Here is a 21,191-nt window from a genome sequence, read left to right as displayed (position 1 = left end):
TATATATAAATATGTAAAAAACACACATGACATTTAAACTAGAAAGCCTCAATACCACTAAAATAATAGTTTTACTCTTTTTAATTAAGGTAAATATAATAATATACAATTAGCAATATGGTCTTTCAGATATTCATTTTAAAGTATAGATAGTTTTTTCAGGTATTACTATTTTTTTAGTTTTAAAATTAGGCTCCGAATATTATAAAAAATTTTGGTGACTTTGAGTTGGATCTTCTTGATTCGAATGGGTTCAATTCTATGTATTGAACTTAAAAAATAAAAATCAAAACCCGCACAGGTGTGCGGATCAAGCTCTAGTATTAGTTTATGTCTTATTAATCTAAAACCATCGTAATAAAGTATTATTATGTTTCAAATGGTTAAATCATACATCAAAATATTTATATATATCAAATAGTTTTATCAAAATAGATACTTATTATCGTGTTAAATTTTTTAAAATACTCATATCATAAAAATAGTTTAGAAAATAGCTTTATATAAATATTTTTCTTGACTAATAATGAATTATAATTTTTTATATCTTAGTTTTTTAAGGGAAATCGTCACTAATACCACTTTCATAATATCATTTTTTATATATACCTTAACCAATTTACCATTAAAATTTTAATATTTTAATATCACTTTGCAAGAAGGTCCACAATCTAGTCGTCCGATTTCGTCGCGTTGCCGTCTGCTTCAAAGTTTTCTATCGGAATAGAAAGAGACATGTAATTAGGTTTTTTGTCTTTTGCCTGTTAATGATTTAGATATTTTTGAAAATGTCTCTCTTTTAGAGTTAATTAGCTCAAAATACCAAAGAAAATTAGAAATTAAGTAAATGTCTATGATAATGACTTTTGTTGGTTTATGTAGAAAAATGATAATGTTAAATGACAGTATGGTCCTTCTCATATATTCATAACCTATTATTAAAATACTAGACTATAGTGTATATACAGATTCGTGTATATCTTACTTACAACTATATACCTTTTTTTAATTCAGACACCAAAGAAAATTAATATAGAAGTTCGAGTTGCTGCCACTAACTCCAACCTATAAATGGCTATTCCGTGAAGCATCATGGTGAGAAGATGGCAGTCGACAGTGAAGTGAATTAGTCTTAAATTAACCATTTAACTGTAAAATTAGGTTCAAATGCTTAAAACATTTTGGTTCAATCATTCATTTTCTCAAAAACTCATGAAAGCCCAAGAAAAATTTCCCAGAAAACCCTAATCAAATTTGATCATTCTTAGATTCAAATAAAGAACAAATCGAGAATTCGGGACAAGTCAAATGAATTGAGGTTATTAGACATATTAGCATTTAATAATGAAACTCAAAAACTGATAAAAATATATATACAGTATAAATATATTATTATCTAAACTATTAAAGGGGAAATACAAATTGTATTTACCCCTTAAAGTTGCACAAATATTACAATGGAATGCCACTGGTGTTAAAACACTGTGTTTTATACTTAAATTAAACCGACGTCGATGCTGAGATCAAACCGGAACGTTGGGCTTAAACCGACGTCGAAGTATAACCAAGATTTTTTCCAAAATAACTCCCTATATTATAGCACAAATTAATAACAATAAGATATAAATTAATGATATTCCTATATTCTTGGCAATCAATTATCACAAAATTCCTATCTCTCTACACATTTAATTCGCGATATCAATCAACCCTCGGATCAAATTTAAAATCACAATATCAATCAGCTACTAAAATATTCCCTTTAAATGCCAATCTTGCAAATCAAGTATTAAATCGAGTAATTAAAGCCTATATCCATGTCATTGCGCTAACTAAGTAACTAACTAATCAGTTTTAGAATAAAATGATAGAGTATATTCGAAAATATAATGCTAAATCTGCGATTCAATAAAAATCATTTAATAGTATCTCTGCCGTTTCCTAAAGATCTATATATACCTATACTCATAAAACCTAAAATCATATCATTCGACAAAGAAACTCTAAAAATGACCGAAATTACTACCTTTGTTCCTCTCACCAAACTTCGTCCATTCAAGACCAACTGGAGAGTTCAAGTGAAGTGCTTAAATTTTTGGAGGCAGAACACAAGTTTTGGAGACACATTTGAGATGGTTTTAGCCGATCAATGGGTACGTTAAAACTCCTAAGCCTTTTAGTTATAGCAAGCTAATTATTCAACGTTTTATGCTAATATTACCACTTTTTCTTTTTTAGGGAAACAAAATTTAAGCCACTTGCAAAAGAACACACATGTATCGTGTTCAACGTGAGATCCCAGTGGGAAAATGTGGAGTCATTGAAAATGTCAAATGAATCCAGCTGGTGGCCAGTTTCGAGCAACACGCCATCCATACAAGATGAGTATATTAGATGACACTGTGGTGAGAGGTTCCGGTTTAAATTATGATCGGATATTCCTTTCTCTTGAGGATTATGAAAACATTGGATCCAAAACCAAAAAAGAACTACCCTACCTTATAGGTACCCTATTTCTGTTGATAGAAAGTTTTTAGTTATATATTATTTTGCTCTGTGTAAATAAAACATTTTTGAATCTAACACAATATTTTTTTGTTACAGATGTTATAGGGAGAATTCACGAGTTTGGTAATGTACTTACTGTCAAAGCTCAAGGAGAAGACAGAAAAAGGGTGGAATTTCGATTAATGGACTCATAGTAAGTACTCAAAAATCTTTATTTTAATATTATATGATAAACTGGTTATCATTAAATTAATTATCTTTTTTACGAAACCGCCACTTAACAGAGGAAATGATCTGCTATGTTGTCTTTGGGGGCCTTATGCTGAGCAAATTGAAGCTTTCATTGACAAATACAACGAAACCCATGTTGTTTGTTTGTTAAGGTTTGCGAAAATCAACTTCTTCAGAGGTATTTTACTTGGCTTTTCATTATTATATCAAAACAGATACTCCATATAAAATTTAACATGTGTATATTTATGTATTAGAAGAGGTACAAATCACAAACACCTTTAGTGCAAGTGTTCTGCACCTCAATCCAACAAAACCTGAAGTGTTGGAGTTAACAGAGAGGTTTGTGCTTCAATATTATATCGAAAATTCCAATTTTGGATGTGTTCGCTTGATTGAATGATTCTTTTGGGTTTGAAATTTATTAGGCTGTCAAATGATCATTTACAACTTGCTCCTGTTGAGAAATCTAATGGAAAGAAGGATGGTAAACGCATTCAATATGACTAGAATGATGCTGAGATCAAACCGATTTCAGAGGTCCTTGCCTTGAATCAGGTTTGTATGTTGATACATTAATTTCACTTGGTTCGTTTTTGTTATTCCTAATCGTATAATGATCTTTAAAAAATGGATGTGCAGGTCGGGATTTGCAAGATCATTTGCTCAGTCGAATTAATAGACACTGATTATGCTTGGTATTATTTTGGGTGTAACCGCCACAAAAACGTGTCAATAAGCTGCCAAAGATTGATTATTGAAGTGTTGACAATGAAAGACAAACCAATTTTTCGCTGTGAGATTTGCAATGCTAATGTGACTCATGTAGCACCCATGTAAGTTTTTGAATCATATTTATGTTGTATACATTTTTTACCTGTGCCTACTAATGAAATAACACTTTTTGTGATTTTACTTAGGTTCAAACTTCATATGGTAGTGAAAGATGATTCAGAGACATGTAATGTAATGTTACTAGGCTCTATTGCAACTTCTATCATTAGAAGTAAAGCTGAAGAACTATGGGATGGTTCTTATGCAGAGGTAAGTTTATAAAAATTCGAAATAATTTTAAAGAGTTAGTTTTAAAAGAACTCACATATTGTTTCAAATCTTTAATAGATAGAAGATCCAGAGATACTACCAGAACCTATCATTGCTTTGCTGGGAAAATCATTATGTTTTGGGGTGTCTATAAATTCTGATAATGTCACAAGTGGATCGTGCACCTTCTTGGTTTTAGAGGTTTCTGGTAGTGATAAATTACTAAGTATTGAGACTGATTCTGAGGCAATTACTAATGTGGGAACATCTTCATCTACTATGTCATCTGGTGCTGTAAGTTTGTTGTATTTGTTTTTCTTTTTCTCTTATTGTTTTGATTCTACTAACCGTTTTTATGCTCATTTTAGGTGATGATGTTGGATTCAATTTCAACTGAAGATCCTAAAACTCCCTATTCAAAGCGCAAAGAAAATGATGCAAATCTACAAGAACAATCATCTACCTCCAAAAAACTTTGTTCTAAACTGATCAAGCAGGAAAAGGCAAAGACAGATTGATCAGAAGAGTTTACTAGAGGAAATGATCTGCTATGTTGGTTTCAAGATGTTTTCTTTTTCTTTTTGCATTTTCAGTACTTTCTATGTTTTGCAATGCTGGATTTTCTTTTCATTGTTTTAGTTAAAGTGTTTTCTAATTTTAAGTTATTTAATAATATGTTGGTTTTCGATGTTGTTTCCCTTAACAAAAAAATTCATTTACTTATTACTAATCAAAACAGTATAATTTATAAATAATCTAAACTACTTAACTAACCAATCAACTCAAATAGTTCTGAAGTAAAACTAGCTTATCGACCTTAGTTATAAAGTAGAAATAAATGAGTATAAACTTACGTGAGAAGTAGAGTGAACCTGTCTAAAGAAATGGCCGAATCTGTTCCATCTTTGTTTCTCATCACATCTGTTCATATTGTCTAATATTCATATTAAGAAAAGTTATTAACTTAATAAATCCATCGATTAAAAATTGTATTAAGAAAGGAGGTATCATTTTAAATGTTGTATTAATGAAATTACCAACGGGTTGCCTTAATAGAATGATTAATTACTTAAGCAAATCACAGAAGAAAAAAAAATCCTAATTTAACATCCTGATTTTAACTATTTTCCTAAATTTAAGCTAAACATATATTGTCAATCTAAAAATACACCCCGAAAATTAAGAGATTACCTTTACAATATGACTTCATATCTCAGCATAACCAAGTTCATTCTTCCCACAAGACTTTAATCTTTTTTGTCCTGCAAGGAACAATTCTACAACCTCATTCTTAAGCCATGACTCGCAAGAGAGAAGAGTTCCAACTCGGATTTGACACTGCCAAAAAAAAAGAACAACAGCAGTCAGTGATATGACTAATCTTCAAGAGATACAGAGTTTTTCTAATCCCAAATCTGTCCAGCCGATTCCATTAAGTTCAATCTACTATAGACTCTTCGAAACTATTGAGAATCAGCCTGTTCCTACCTACACTATTCTACCATATCAACAAATAAGCAAGCTTTCACCACAAACACCTTTAAATAAAAGAAGATGTATCCTTGGTAAGTGATTCATTTTAAACCCATCATTTTATTAACCCTGTGAAATATTAAAAACCTACAACTCATATAACATGTTTTCAATGTTCTAATGTTTGCAAGGTCTCGATAAAATGAAAGACCAAGTGATTGACACCCCAGTCTTTAGCAGTTGCTTAACCTCATTATCAAGTAAGTTTTAGTTAATTTTATTACTTTCACTTTTGTCAAACCGGTTCAACAGTTTATACTCATCACTACCTTCTTTAATTTTATACCAGAGGATCTACATAAGAGTAGTTTCAAATCTATAAAAACTAAGGGAGGCCAGAAAACAAGAAGTTCAAGTAATGTATTGAAAGACATTACTAATATAGCACATCTGAGAAAAAGAAATGGCAGTTCATCATCATCTACATTCAATGCATTTGATGAATCCATAGAAGAAGAAGATGGATTAGTCAGAACTGATTTGTTTGGAGGTAGCCAAACTTTTAATTGCTACTACTTTGTGCTGTTGTTTTATCAATTATTTATCATGGATAAATTTGATTTTTGTTACCCAGGGATCATTGATGCCGATAGCGAACAAGTCTTTGACTGTTCTTCTCTAGAGAACACTGATACAGAAACTGAGGACTCTAATTTAGATGATCCTATAGATTTTGAGCCAGAGGTTGAGCCAAACGAGAGAGAGAGAATATCACCTAATTCAGAACACACGTATGGTGTTGTAAAGCCACCAAAATCAGCTAAACAAAAGATTTTAGTTGAAACCGGTAATGAACGTGTGTCTTTTCATCTTTCAAGAACACGATTTTATAGCAGTATACTGTCTTATGTACATGTTTCTATTTTGATAACAAATTTGTAGGCTACTTAGATGAAGGTGATCTCGACTACAATTGTTCTCATTGTGGTGCTATCATGTGGTATGGAGAGCGGCTAAACAAGCGTAGAAACGCAAAGAATCCTACATTTTCACTATGTTGTATGCAAGGAAAAGTGAAATTGCCTTTGTTGAAGGAACCACCGACGGTTCTAAAAAATCTCTTGCAAGGAGATGACCCAAGAGCAGACATTTTCAGAAACATATAAGGCCATACAATATGGTTTTTTCCTTCACTTCTCTTGGTGGAAGAATAGAGAGGTCTCTGAAAAAAGGAAGAGGCCCTGATATGTTTCAGCTTCAAGGAGAAAATTACCATTTATTGGGTGCTGGTATAACACCACCTGATGGAAGTGAACCAAAGTTTGGACAGCTATATATAGTTGAGACAGAGAATGAAGTTGAAAACAGAGCAAAGTGTATAAGGTATATAATTTTTCGAACTTTTAAATATATGACCTTTTAAATTTTTGATTACTAACATTTTGTCTTTTTAAATTGTTTTGTAGCTCAGGGAAACATAAAATTCAGGTCAAGAAAATATCATCTCAGAAAAAGATATATTGAGACTTTGATGAAGATGTTGAATGAAGTCAATCCATATGTTAAAAAGTTTAGATCAGCAAGGGACCGCTTCAACACAGATCCTGAAAATTCTTTTCATATGAGGATTGTTAGTGAGAGGTTAAAGGATGGAAGGACATATGACACACCCTCAGCTTCAGAGGTTGCTACGCTGATTCCTGGTGATTTTAGTCTTGATATGGAGAAAAGGGATATTGTTCTACAACATAATTCTGGGAAACTTTTGAGAATTAACGAGATTCATGCTTCCTATCTTGCACTTCAGTATCCGCTTTTGTTTACATATGGTGAAGATGGATTCAGACTTGGTATTAAGAAAGAAGCAACAACAAAGACAAAAAAAACATAAGAAGCCTAATATCAGTATGAGGAAATGGTTTGCTTTTCGTCTGCATGAGCGCAAGAACGAGTCTCACGCTCTCCTACATTCTAGAAGGCTATTTCAGCAGTTTGTGGTGGATGCCTTCACAACTATTGAGTCTAATCGGCTGCAATATTTGAAGTTAAACCAGCCTTCTTTGCGATCAGATAGTTATGACTCCATTAAGGAGTCTGAGAACGCAGGCAAAGTGGATATGAGTGAGCAAGGATCTGAGTTTACATTACCAGCTTCATTCGTTGGGAGTCCTAGATACATGAAGAATTGTTACTTGGATGCTATGGCAATATGTAAGCATTTTGGATTCCATGATTATTTCATCACTTTCACATGTAATCCCAAATGGCCAGAGATCACAAGATATGTTAAGGCGAGGAATCTAAAGGCTGAAGACAGATCAAACATTATCGGTAGAATTTTCAAGATGAAGCTAGATTCGTTGATGGATACTCTGACCAAAAAAAATATTTTGGGAGAGACTCAGTCATGTAAGTGAAACCTGTCTGATATGTATATTTAAATGGTTTTCACGTTTTCATTTGATAAAATTATGACTATTTTTTTTTTTTTTGGAACAGCTATGTACACAATTGAGTTCCAGAAACGTGGTTTGCCACATGCTCACATTCTCTTATTCATGAAGAAGGCAAAGAAGCTTACAACAGACGATATGACAACATCATCTCTGCGGAGATTCCTAACAAGAAGGAAGAACCAGAGCTGTATGAAGTCATTAAGGATATGATGATTCATAGTCCATGTGGAAGAGCTAATACTAATTCTCCATGTATGGAGAATAGACGCTGCTCTAAGTCTTATCCTAAATCATTTGCTGAGAAGACCACTATCAATAAAGAAGGATTTCCGGTTTACAGAAGGCGTGAGCAGTCAGAGAACTTTGTTATGAAGAGTGGAGTGAGATGTGATAATCATCATGTTATTCCTTATAAATGGGAATTATCTCTTTTTTACAGAGCTCATATCAACGTAGAGTGGTGCAACCAAGTTGGGTCTATAAAGTATTTATTCAAATACATTAATAAAGGACAGGACCGTGTCACAGTTGCTGTTGAACCCCCAGACAACATTGTTGCAAGTGAGTTAGGAGATGTTGAGCTTACTAAGGAGAAGCTTGACGAGAAAAGGAATGAACTCAAGGAATTCTTCGATTGCAGGTAATATTAGCAATATGTTCATAAATTATTTAAAAGTTCATTAATTTGGGACAAATTAACATTAAAAATATAATGAACATGTGTAATTAGTTTGGTATAAGACTGAGATTTTGATGTATATGTTTTTTTTTCAGATACGTTTCGACATGTGAAGGAACATGGAGAGTCCTTGCATTCCCTATTCACTATCGAGCAACTGCTGTTGAGAAGCTTAGTTTCCATCTCCCTGGAAAGCAAGTTATTACATTCAGAGGGAAAGACAAATTGTAAAAGGTTGTCACCCGGAAACTCATTGAAAATACAATGTTCCTAGCTTGGTTTGAGTTGAACAAGATCGACTCCTTTGCAAGAACATTGACCTATGCTCAGATCCCAAACTTCTATACTTACGACAAAAAGTCAAATAAGTTCAACAGGAGGAAACGGGGATTTGCTTTGGGGAGGATTAACTATGCTCCAAGGACCCAGGAAGATGCTTATTACTTGCGTGTATTGTTGAATATTGTCAGAGGACCAACCAGTTATGAGGACATTAAAACATACGAAGATGTTCTCTATCCGAGCTACAAAGAAGCATGCGGGGCTCGTGGGTTATTAGATGATGATCAGGAGTACATTGATGACATAGTAAGAAGAAGTTTTGAGAGCACATCAAGTGAGCTACGGAAAGTGTTTGTTATGATGCTTATGAGTAACACTTTATCTAAGTCGGAGTCAGTTTGGAAAAACACTTGGATGTTTTTGTCTGAAGATATTGAGCACTCTATGAGAAGGAATTTTAATAGACCAGGTATGCTTTTATTTTTAGCAGAGATTTTTCAATTTAGATACATGAAAGGCGTTTCCAGACTTACAATTCTTTTTGCTTTCTTCGCTTTTTCATGCTCATTATAGGTCTGTTGCTGAGTGACGACGACAAAAAGAAGTATGCTTTACTAGAGATTGAAAAAAAGCTTGAAACGAAATGGAACTTCTCTAGCAAGATTTGATAATATGCCTAAACTGCCAAAGACAAGTAGCCACGATTCAAACGTCTTGGTGTTAGATGAACTCAACTATGATCATTCTGCTTTGTTAGAGACTCTGCAAAATGATCTACCGAAGATGACTTGCGAGCAAAGAAAGATATATGAGGAGATTCTTTCTACTGTTAATAAAGGAGATGGTGGAATGTTTTTTGTCAGTGGTTTTGGTGGAACATGGAAAACTTTCCTTTGGAAATTGCTTTCTGCAGCTATCAGATCAAGAGGAGATATTGTTCAAAACGTGGCTTCCAGCGGTATTGCATCACTGTTGTTGCCAGGTGGTCGGACGGCTCATTCCAGATTCAGTATTCCTCTTAATCTGGACGAAACTTCTACATGTACTTTGACGCATGGAAGTGACCAAGCTAATTTAGTGAAAGCATCTTCACTTATCATCTGGGATGAAGCGCCTATGATGAGCAAATATTGTTTTGAGGCTTTGGATAGAATTTTATCTGATATTGTTGGGAAACACGACACACAGCCATTCGGTGGGAAGGTTGTCGTTTTTGGTGGTGATTTTAGGCAGGTTTTGCCTGTTATAAATGGTGCTGGTAAAGCTGAAGTATCTATGGCCTCACTTAACTCATCCTATCTTTGGAAGCGCTGCAGATTACTCAAGCTCACCAAGAATATGAGATTGCTATCAGCAGGTTTGTCAGTAGCAGAGGTCAAGGATCTTCAAGAATTTTCAGAATGGATATTAAAAGTTGGTGAAGATAAACTATCAGAGCCTAATGATGGTGAGGCAGAGATAGATATTCCAGATGAATTTTTGATTACAGACTGTAATGATCCTATAAAAGCAATCTGCGAAGAGATTTATGGCACAACAACTTCATTGCATGAAAAGAAAGAGCCAAAGTTTTTTCAAGAACGAGCTATCCTCTGTCCAACTAATGAAGATGTTAACAGAGTTAATGAATATATGTTGGACAAACTATAGGGTAAATTTCTACACATTCATCTTCTGATTTCGCCTGAAACATATGTTTAACTCTTATTCTTCTAATTATTTTTTTCAAATTTCAGGTGAGGAAAAAATCTATAACAGTGCTGATAGCATCGATCCGTCTGATACAAGTTCTGCGAACAATGAAGCTCTTAGTGCTGATTTTCTAAACACAATTAAGGTTTCTGGTTTACCAAACCATAATCTTAGACTAAAGGTTGGTTGTCATGTTATGGTTCTGAGAAACATAGCGCATAATGAGGGTTGGGGAGACAGTCGATATTACTAGATTGCTCATAACCCCATCAGACACCAGATTGCCTTTCAAAATGAGGAGAAGACAACTGCCTCTTGCTGTGGCTTTCGCAATAACAATCAACAAAAGTCAAGGGAAATCCCTATCTCAAGTAGGTCTTTATCTACCAAGACCTGTTTTTTTCACATGGTCAGTTATATTTGGCTATATCTAGAGTGACTTCCAAAAAGAGATTGAAAATTCTAATTTTAGACGAAGATGGCAAACCACAGAAGAAAACTATGAATGTAGTTTTCAAACAAATTTTCGACAACCTTTAACAGATGAGGTAATACAGTAGGTCTATTTCAAAGTTTTGATGTCTTTTCAGTATATGTTTTGACGTGTTCTTTTTGAAAAAATATACTTCTCTGCGTTTTCTTTTGTATGGAAGTACATAATAATACTTATAATGATTTTCGATTTTTGATCTATGCAGGTTTCAGTCGTACGTAGGTTATCTATGGTGGATGAATGCTTGCTGGTTCACAAACTTATTTTTTCGTATAAAAACAACGTGCTTTTTTTATAGACCAAGTATTTCATTTCAATAAGAGTGTTATTCTTTTCATTTACAGAAACGCATGAATTCTGTGTGGATTCTATGTGGTCATTTAAAACAACATCGAAATAAAGCCACAGTTATATAACACTGACATCGCTGATCTAAACTTAAAAAAATTTCACTAGCATCTTAAATCAATGTTCCATAATCTAAAACCAGGGTACCTTAGTCTAAAAACTTATTCTATATTGTCTAATTATTTTCAACTTACGCATATAGCTAGATTAGATCAGTAATTACTAACCGTATTATAACTGTGTTGTCCTGTAAGCATTGAAGTCTTCTTTTGCTTCTTCATAACTGGTACTTGCTTCTCTCCATCTCTAATATCATGCGACAAAATCCATAAACCGACAATATCAGCATATGTTGATTCTGCTAAATGAAGATCTACTTTTCCTACTTATGTTAACTAACTGATTAGTGTGCCTTCCCTTTGTTATATCTCGTCTCTCTGTCTCCTTCACCATGACTCTGTCCGAGATGTTCTATTTATGACTTTCTCCCCGGTCCTTCTGTCTCCTTCACCATGACTCTGTCCGAGATGTCCAAGCTATACATATCCGATAGAAAGCTCTTCGTATGAATCCCTTACACCATTTTTAAAAATAAAATCAGAACACAGAATATAAAATAAAGGTACCTTTATATGTATATTCTGAATATTAATATATCGAATCATATTTGTTTGTTCTCCGTTCGTCTTCTCTTTTCAACATCCCATACACTTCTGCTCTGTACAACAACTCACAACTACAGTTTTCAGTAACTCATTATTATATGATGAACAACTAATATAGAATAAAGAGTCAATGCTCAAAGATATGGTTCCAAATCAACAATCTCAAACCTCAGAAGCTAACATCAAGTTTCAACCTTAAAAATAACATAAAGTATGAAAATTTTCGTCTAATATACAATTTCCAGAACAGAGACCAATGAAGTTTCGGTCTTTACCTGAACCAGAAGCTCAACCTTTTCCAAAACTAGATCTTTCTAGCTCCATCTGCATATCCACCGACATCTTCCATACTCTGTTTCTCCGACTCAATCAAAGACCAACCATGCACCATTTTATCTAGCTGTCTTCATCGAGGTTGAACCCTTCTTTCAAACTCGTGTGTTTTAGACTTTTCTAATGCCTAAGATGAAACCTGAAGCCGATCTACTCATGGAGATAACTGATCTGTCGAGATAAGAAGAAGCGATTAAACTGATGGTTAGGGCTGATGTTAAAAAACAAATCGTTTCTTCTGATTAAAAAAACCATGTAAATTACCTTAGATAAACTACATCGATTAACCCGGTTGAAAGTTAAGTGAATGATTTGATAAACATTGATTCTTGATTCACGATTTTTTTCTTCTGTAGATGAACATCGAGAGAGAGATTGAGAGAAAAGAGAGAGACCGACATAAAAAAATAAGAAAAGTTGTTACTTTCAGGAAAAACGTTTTTAACCAATCTTTCTGTTTTTTCCCGGAAAAAAAAATTGTGTGAGCTTAAATATTTGATAATGGTTCAAAACTTTAACAAACTGACCCAATTTTAAATGTTGGGCTTCCTAAAAATAAACAGAACTCTATTCTTTTTAGTTTTGGTACATTTTCATTAGGTTTTATTATTTAAAATCCTATAATTAAAAGTTTAAAGTATACTTTACATAACCAAGTTTTTATATATTTGAATAAAAACCCACAATAATATTTCATACTCAAATAAAATTAAAACCTGTACAACATTATATTTTATAATTACACACTGAACAAACAAAATAAAATACACCAATCTAAAAAATTAAAACATATGAAAGTGTAAAATTTATGTTTAACATATAATAATTCAAATATACACCCGCGCTAGTATGTTATTAAATTGAAGTATTTCGCTGATAATACATAAACCTAAAGATATTTAGGTGTGGCAGCGGTGAACTTCTCATTTAGGTATGCAATCAGACGCGTGGTGGGGAACTTACCAATTTTTCCCCTACATCTGAATTCAGGTTGTGTCAGAGGTGTCAGGTGAAAGAGACGTGTTTTCTCCTAACGTTCCAGTTGCTGTGGTAGAGGTATTACGATACCAACGCGCGTGCACTTCAGATTTATGGTTGTATAAATTTAAAAAATTGAAACATTATTTATAGCTATTCTTCCTTGTAAAACATTGGACGAAACGATGAATCCATTATCTGTAAATTGGACAGAGGATATCTCGTTGAAAGTGTATCGGATTTTTTGAATATTATTATAAATCAGTTTTCTTATTTACAACTACTTAGGTGACAATTATTATCCTCGCTATTCAGACATTATTGAGTTGAGGATGATCATCTGTTCTTCATTGTTAATGAACATAAAGTGGTGAAAATAAAATTATATTTTATAAATACAATTTAGTTATTACACAGCTGCAACATTAGAACATTATGGTAGAAAAACAAGTGGACTATTGCTTAAGAAAACCACCTAACAACACGACTTAGAACGAGAAACTGGAGAAAAATCTACTTTTTCATGAAATAAATTACTAAACCAGTTGCCAAAGCAAACCCACCCCCCCCCCCCGAATAAAGAACCACATTACGTAACATTGTTTGTGTATGTTTGATATGTTCTGTAACGCGATCTTCAATTGACCTCAAACTTTCATTGATTGAACCAGAGGAACGAACAACCTCTAATGCAGCATTCTTGGCATTGGCTTGACGGAGAGCGGCACACAAAGCCTTGATTTCTTCTGACTGAGTAAGGATCTTGTCCCTAGCCTCCAAAAGACTTTTCTTTTGCCAGCGGCAGGATCTCTCCTTGTCGTGCCAAACCACGAAGCCATGATCTTTACACTTGTAATATCTTCTTCCAGATTTGTCATCGCTCCAAGAAATCGCGAGCTCGGACGGTTGTAAACAGTGACACGACGGACCTTCGGAGTTCGGAACAGAACCAATAGAAACCGATGAGTTTTGACTCAACGCCATTGTTTTCACTGTAAAAAAAGCAAAAGATGAAGAACATCGGGTTTAGTATTTTATAATATTAAAAGAAGGTTCTAGTTATAAAACGTGACAAATTGTTATCCACTTGTTGGTAAGTATTACTTTATAATATTTCTGTGGTCAGAAGAAATACAACAAATCAAAAACTTCAGTAAGACAAAACCGGTAATTCGAATTAACATTTAAATCGAACCGGAGACGCTTCGTTTGCACAACTAACCGAATGGAAAGAAGATAATCACAGGATTTTTAAATAATATTTTACCAATATCGAAACTTGTCAGAGATATTATCCTTTCACAAACACAATCTATCATGAACAGTGACACCTAAATGTAGCTAGTCGGCTTCGCATTTAATGCTCCAGCGGTGTAAACGTTTTTTTATATATGTATATGTGTAAGTATAGATACCGTTTTGGCTATAAATTAAGACTCCCAGCAACATAGATTTGGTAAGAAAGCAGTTTAGCTTTTCTGTTTCTTTTTCTAGCTTCTGGATTGTCTTTCTTCTTGCAGCTTCAACCGTAAATCTCTGGTTTCTATCTAGGGTTCCAAAAAATTTATAATATTATATTAAAATCCAAACTATTACAGCTTTCTATTAACTCATCCATCTAATGTTTGCTCTCTATTTTTTCAGATGGGTACTTTATTGCTGCATTAGAGTTTAGCAATTGTGTTCTGTGACAAAGCTATCTCATCTCTCTCTTTAATACTGCACATATGCATGTCGAAAGCTAATCTTCCCCATGGATAAGAGAAAAATTCGTCGAGATCTTCAATAGTTTCAACGTGTTCTCTACATATTTTCATCTTCACGTTAGTTGGAAGAAGAACAGAAGATAAAATAGCCAAGCAAGTGTATATTATTCTAACAATCATGTCTTCAACGGTGTGCTTCCGCAGCATCCGGATGACAGATGCAACGGTGGCGACTTCAATTTTCCCAAACAACGACGGCCAGTAAAGTTTTTCCCGATATAGTGGCTTTCAGCTTCGTCTTCGTTGATTTCAGAGGAAATTTCCCGCATGGAAGTCCGGTGATGATTGCGAATTCTCTAAGTGAAAAACGAATTGGTTTACCGGCAAAACGGAACCAAGCTTCGTATTTTTTTTTGTCTTCATCTGCCTTGATAGTATATATTTAGCAAATCTTCCTGAAAAAACCGGTTTCTCAGCGATTTCCAGAATTTTCCCGAACGAAGACCGACGTATAATCTGAACTTCATCGTCCTCCAAGGCTTCGTAGATGCGGTTGATGGCTCCGGATGATAGATACGTGATAACACGCACACCAACTGGTTCTTCTCCAGCTGCAAACATCATCTCCGGGATAGATCCGACAAGATATTCTTCAGGTGAATCGGGCCGGTCGACTAGCCGGACAGAAACCATCTTCGCTCTGCACACAGCTATTTATGCTGTATTTTTACTTCTTTTTGTATCCGATGATAATCATCTTCTTCGAGTAAACATATATAATCAGATGAAAGAGAAAATGAGGTAGGTGATAAGGACGAGGGAGAATTTATGATTTATTTTCCCTATTTACCGACAAATGATAACTTCAGATGCGTGAAGTACAATTCCTTCACAATGAGAGTGACACTTCTGTGCTATTACTACTGACAGTAACAGTACCAACATAGTAGGGTTGGTCAGAAGTATAGGTTTGCACATGGAGCGAATAAAGCTACTTTTGGGTTTACGTGTATCGTCAACAGTATTCAAAATCAACTTTACCAAATACCTAAATAATCTTTCCATCATGTATATTGGATGCAATTACTCTATTAAATTTGTTAGAAGACTAACAAATAAATTTCAAATATTGATTTGGAAATACATATAGAAATATGAATAAATTTTACAAGCTATTTAATATGTTAGCAGTTTAACAAGAAATATTATCGGTTAACTTGGTCAAGTATCAGTTAAGTATGTAAGCTATCAGTTATTTTTTAATATTACCGGTTACCATGGTAAATGTATGTGTAACCTAGAATTATCAACCACAAAATGTATAAGAAAACCGTGAACCTGTTAATTATTTGATATATAAAAATGTGAGATATTTTTGTGTTTATCTGGAGAAACACTTAGCCGATATTTTTCTATTTAACAAGATTCAACGAAAACATATTCAGTTACTCAAATTATTGATCGTTTCCACTTTTGCATATCCTTCAAAAATTTCAGAATTTTGGAGAGATGGTGGAAACATTTGATAGTGAATCAAAACTCAAGTTTGTCTCAATATTTATGTCATTCCCGATCTTTTTAAGATGGAGCGGTTGAGTGTTGCATAGGAGGAACAGATTTTTGTAATAGATCAGTTGATAATGATATGATCATGATGAAAGAACAAGGAGCATCAGAGCAGACAGTGTTGTTGTTTTCATCATCATATAGCTGAGGACATAACAATTGGGAATTGCTAGATGGAAAATCGAAGTAATTGGAATAACATATTGATATCATATGTGTTGTGTAACTGACTGAAATGTAATGTCTCTCAACAGAAACAACACATCAAAAATAAAAAAAAAAATGTTTTTATTGATCCATTTCAGTGACATAAGAATAAATGACCATTTTTCAAAAAACTTAAAAACAGATGACCCATAGTGTGCTTGCACATCATTTCCTTTAATTGATGATTTCACATCGTTTCCTTTAATTGTTAACAACATTATTATTGGTTTGAGATCTGAGAACATATACAGCATTTGATATGATTAAAATAAATTCTTTTTTAATAATATATAAAATTCATTAAGTGTATTGTTTAAAATAAAAAATTAGCGAATTAGCTAAAAGTCTAAAAACTAATAAAAATATGACAAATAAGAAAACATAACTAAATTTTAATAAAACATATAAACTTTATATTATTAAAGTAAAATTCGTTTTAATATATATATGAGATTCATTAAGGGTATTTTTTAAACAAATAATAAATCAATAAATTAGTGACTTGGCTAAAAAAATAATAAATCAATAATTTAGCTAAAACAAAATAAAAACATGACAAATAAAACAAATTACCTAAAATATGGAGAACATGATACATATATAACATATAAATTTGATATGATTAAAATAAAATTCGTTTTTAATTATATATAAAAATTATTAAGTGTATTGTTTAAATTAATAAATTAATGAATCAGTTAGAAACTAATAATAAATCAATAATTTAGCTAAAAGTCTAAAACCTAATAAAAATATGACAAATCAGAAAAGTAACTAATTTTAATATAAAATAAAAATTTATATTATTAAAATAAAATTCGTTTTAATATATATGAGATTCATTAAGGGTATTTTTTAAACAAATAATAAACTAATAAATTAATAACTTAGCTAAAAGAAAATAATAAATCAATGATTTAGCTAGAACCTAAGTTAATAAATTAATGGTTTAGCTAAAACAAATAATAAATTAATAATTTAGGTAAAACCTAATAAAACATGAAAAATAAGCAAAATAAATTTGTTTCTAATATATATATACATATACATACATATATATATAATATTTATTAGAGGTATTTTTAAAAACTAATAAATTAGTGATTTAGCTAAAACAAATAATAAATTAGTAACTCAGGTAAAACCTAATAAAAACATGAAAATAAGCAAAATAAAATTTGTTTTTAATAAAATTCGTTTCTAATATATATATAAATATAAGATTTATTAAAGATATTGTTTAAAATTAATAAATTATTGATTTAGCTAAGAACAAATAATAAATCAATGATTTAGCTAAAACCTAATAAAAAGATGAAAAATAAGAAAAATCATCTAAAATCATAGAGAAACGACAAATCAGAAAAATCACTTCATAAATAATAGTATAAATTTGTTCAAGTGACTGACCACATTGATATTATCATAAATTTTACGGTAACGGTTCAATATCTTAAGCTCAATATTATTTGTTTAATATTTTATAGTTTCAAATAAAAAAAAATTATTTTTCCGATATTATTTTTATTAATAATTTAATTTAGCATAAACTTAAGATAAAATATATAATTTTTTTTATTTTAAATAATATTTAAGAATAGATATGTATATATTTCAAACTATAATTTTAAATAGATTTTTTAATCTATATCTTTTGGATAAAATATATAATTTTTATTTTAAATTATATTTAATAATATATAAGTGTATATTAAAAATTATAATTTTAGATAGATTTTTCTATTTATATATTTTGGATAAAATAAAATTAACATGTATAAAATTAATAAAAATGAAATAAAATTGTATAACTAACAGAAAGTAAAACTAAACATTATTTCTAAAATTCATAGATATATAAAATAAATTATTAATATTACGATTAAAAATATAATTTTTTAAATTATAAAAGATTTTGAAGATCTTTTTAGTAATAAATTGTATAATTATTTAAAATATATAAATATGTAATATTTCGAAATTTACTAAATATAATTATATTTTTATTATTATATTATTTTATATCATATTTTAATAGATTTACTTTAATTATAGTGTATAATTTAATATTATATTCTAAAGAGTTTACCAAAAATATAAATAAACACTAAATGTCACATTAATTTGGTGAAAATAATTGTAGATAAGACATGTGTCAAAATCACTTTGCAAATAAAATTTAGGGGATTTAAAAATAATAAAAACTAATATTAAATGTTTAGTTACTTAATTGATAATTAAATCTAAGAAGAAATAAGTATAGTTTTTTGTTAAAATTTATAATTTTGTGAAATACTACATTATCTTTGGACTGACAATAATATTCTTATTTACAAACCTTACATATGTTTATGTGTTTAACTATCAAACACTAATTCAACAAACAAAAATATATAGAAGAAGAAACAAATACATGTTATATTTTGAAATAATTAATTTGATGAAAAACAAATAAATTGTAGTATTATTATGTTTGAGAAATACATATACACACCTGAATATTTTTGATTATAATATGTACCATTTTTGAAGTAAAAACAAAATGTCTATGTTAATATAAATGAAAAATATCACTCGCGCGGTTGCACGGATCTAGATCTAGTGAAGATTAAACTTAGAATTTTACATGGACAAAAAAACTTAGAAGTTTACTACTTTTTACAAATAGATAGTTTCCACCTCTATTATCCTTTTTCACAAATCTAGAAGGAAGTCTTAAAGAAAAATTAAGAGAAAATTAAAAGTCCTAAGCCTTAAGGTTCTCTCTCTCCTTGCCATGTCGAACAGCGGTAAGCAGTCGAGCCACCGGTTTTCCTCCTCCCAGACAAGCAGCCTCTTGGTTGTTATTCTTTGTTGCTTGCTCATTGTTCATTATTTCTCCTTTTTCATGTTCTATTAATCAGTCTCCGAACCTACTTTTAACTGGGGCGATTTGAATCCAATTTACTTTCATGATCAATAGCCCGGCCCATTACAGAGTGCAACCTGAAATAAAATAAACTAGAGGTTGAATCCGTGCGCCCGCACGGGTGTTTGCTTTTCTGATAGATATATAAATAGATCAAAATATGATAATTTAGTAGTTAGTCTTGTACTATTTTAGTTTAATGTTGAATTCGTGTAATAAATTTATCTTACTGGATGTGTGTTGTGTTAATTTTGTGTGTTTTAAATCAGGATCAAACCAACGATTGGACTGGTTAAACTGTGAAGATGGCACATATTTAGACCAGTGGATAAACCGGATTTCTTTTTCATTTACTCAGGATATAAATATTCAGAGTAAAAATATCGATTTAATATTTAAATATAAAATATTGATATCATATTTAATTTTCATTTGGTTTATACTTTGATTAATAACTAAATTTAATTATGTTTATAAAATTAACCGAAGAAAATTACCAAAAAATTTAGATCCAAATATATTTTAATTCTTTAATTTAACTTAATTGAATTCGGTTGAACCTAATTGAACTCAGTCGAATCATATTTACCCATGGTCTAAAATAAAACTGGTTTAGTTACAGGTTGGTTTTAATACATTAGTTATGTAACTATACATGTTTTATCGTCTGATTAAAATGTATTATTAATATACTGCTAACTTATAGATCAAACTTTAAAATCACTAACAAATATATATATATAAATATATATATATATATATATATTTTTTTTTTTTTTAAGCTGCTTTCAGCATTTACATTTTCGGATTTATATAAATATAGCAACAATTATATACACACAGATTGAACACTAATTACGGGGCACAATACATTATGAATATGGAATATCAGTACCCCCATGGTTTAGAGCCACAATTTATAATTACCTTCTGCAAAAAAGACTTATGTGGCATTCTTTTTTTTTATGTGGCATTCTTTGTTAACACTAACCCAGTCGTTTATACAAAATGATTCACTTTCCTGGAAATACTAAGCATCAACTTCAAGTTTACCGATAAGAATCTCAACATGTATCAAGCATCCATGTCGAGCAGTTTAATTATATAAAATTGGTTTCTCTAGAGGAAAAGTTTGGACTCTTATCATGAAACCATTTTAAATATAAGAATAAGAAACTGCCCAAAGAAAAATGACATATTTTCTAGAATTTTCCTTCTCATGGTAACAGCCCTAAGTAGCTAATAATACTTTCTTGCAGATTTCTCAATGAATAGGTTTTCAAAAGAACTAATGAAAATTACAGAATTAAAAAATCAGAAAAGTGAAAGTTTTAGTCGACATATTTTCCATCTCGAGCCTAATATATAGGAAACAAATATCTGTTTGTTCATTTAAGAAAAGATATTATAATATATCGAAAAAAGAAAAAAAAAGATACTCCTTATTATATTTGAAAGATTGATATCACTTCTGATACGGTAGTTGCCTAAAAATAGGCTTTGATATAAGGTGTCATTGATTTTAAAGATATTTTGTGAAATTAATTTAAATTGGATGTATCCAAAGTGTTATTCCTGATATAGCTGGAAAACAATCTCGGTTAAAGAAAATTGTGATCAAT

At 31.3% G+C, this 21,191-nt stretch overlaps 1 long non-coding RNA gene across 1 annotated transcript; it reads right to left on the bottom strand.

Moving 5' to 3' along the window:
• Positions 1 to 1,440: 1,440 nt before the first annotated feature.
• LOC130509023 (uncharacterized) lies at positions 1,441 to 12,597 on the bottom strand. Its single transcript, XR_008943168.1, has 7 exons — positions 12,469 to 12,597; positions 12,147 to 12,375; positions 11,833 to 11,924; positions 11,434 to 11,742; positions 4,975 to 5,121; positions 4,638 to 4,717; positions 1,441 to 1,589 (listed from the first exon to the last, which is right to left on the bottom strand). It is a non-coding gene; the product is annotated as an uncharacterized LOC130509023 (long non-coding RNA).
• Positions 12,598 to 21,191: the final 8,594 nt, after the last annotated feature.

The sequence above is a fragment of the Raphanus sativus genome, chromosome 3, assembly GCF_000801105.2.
Source record: "Raphanus sativus cultivar WK10039 chromosome 3, ASM80110v3, whole genome shotgun sequence".
In the NCBI taxonomy this organism is placed as follows: Eukaryota; Viridiplantae; Streptophyta; class Magnoliopsida; order Brassicales; family Brassicaceae; genus Raphanus; species Raphanus sativus.
The sequence above is the reverse complement of the archived record's forward strand: the minus strand, read 5'-3'. Positions and strand labels throughout refer to the sequence as shown.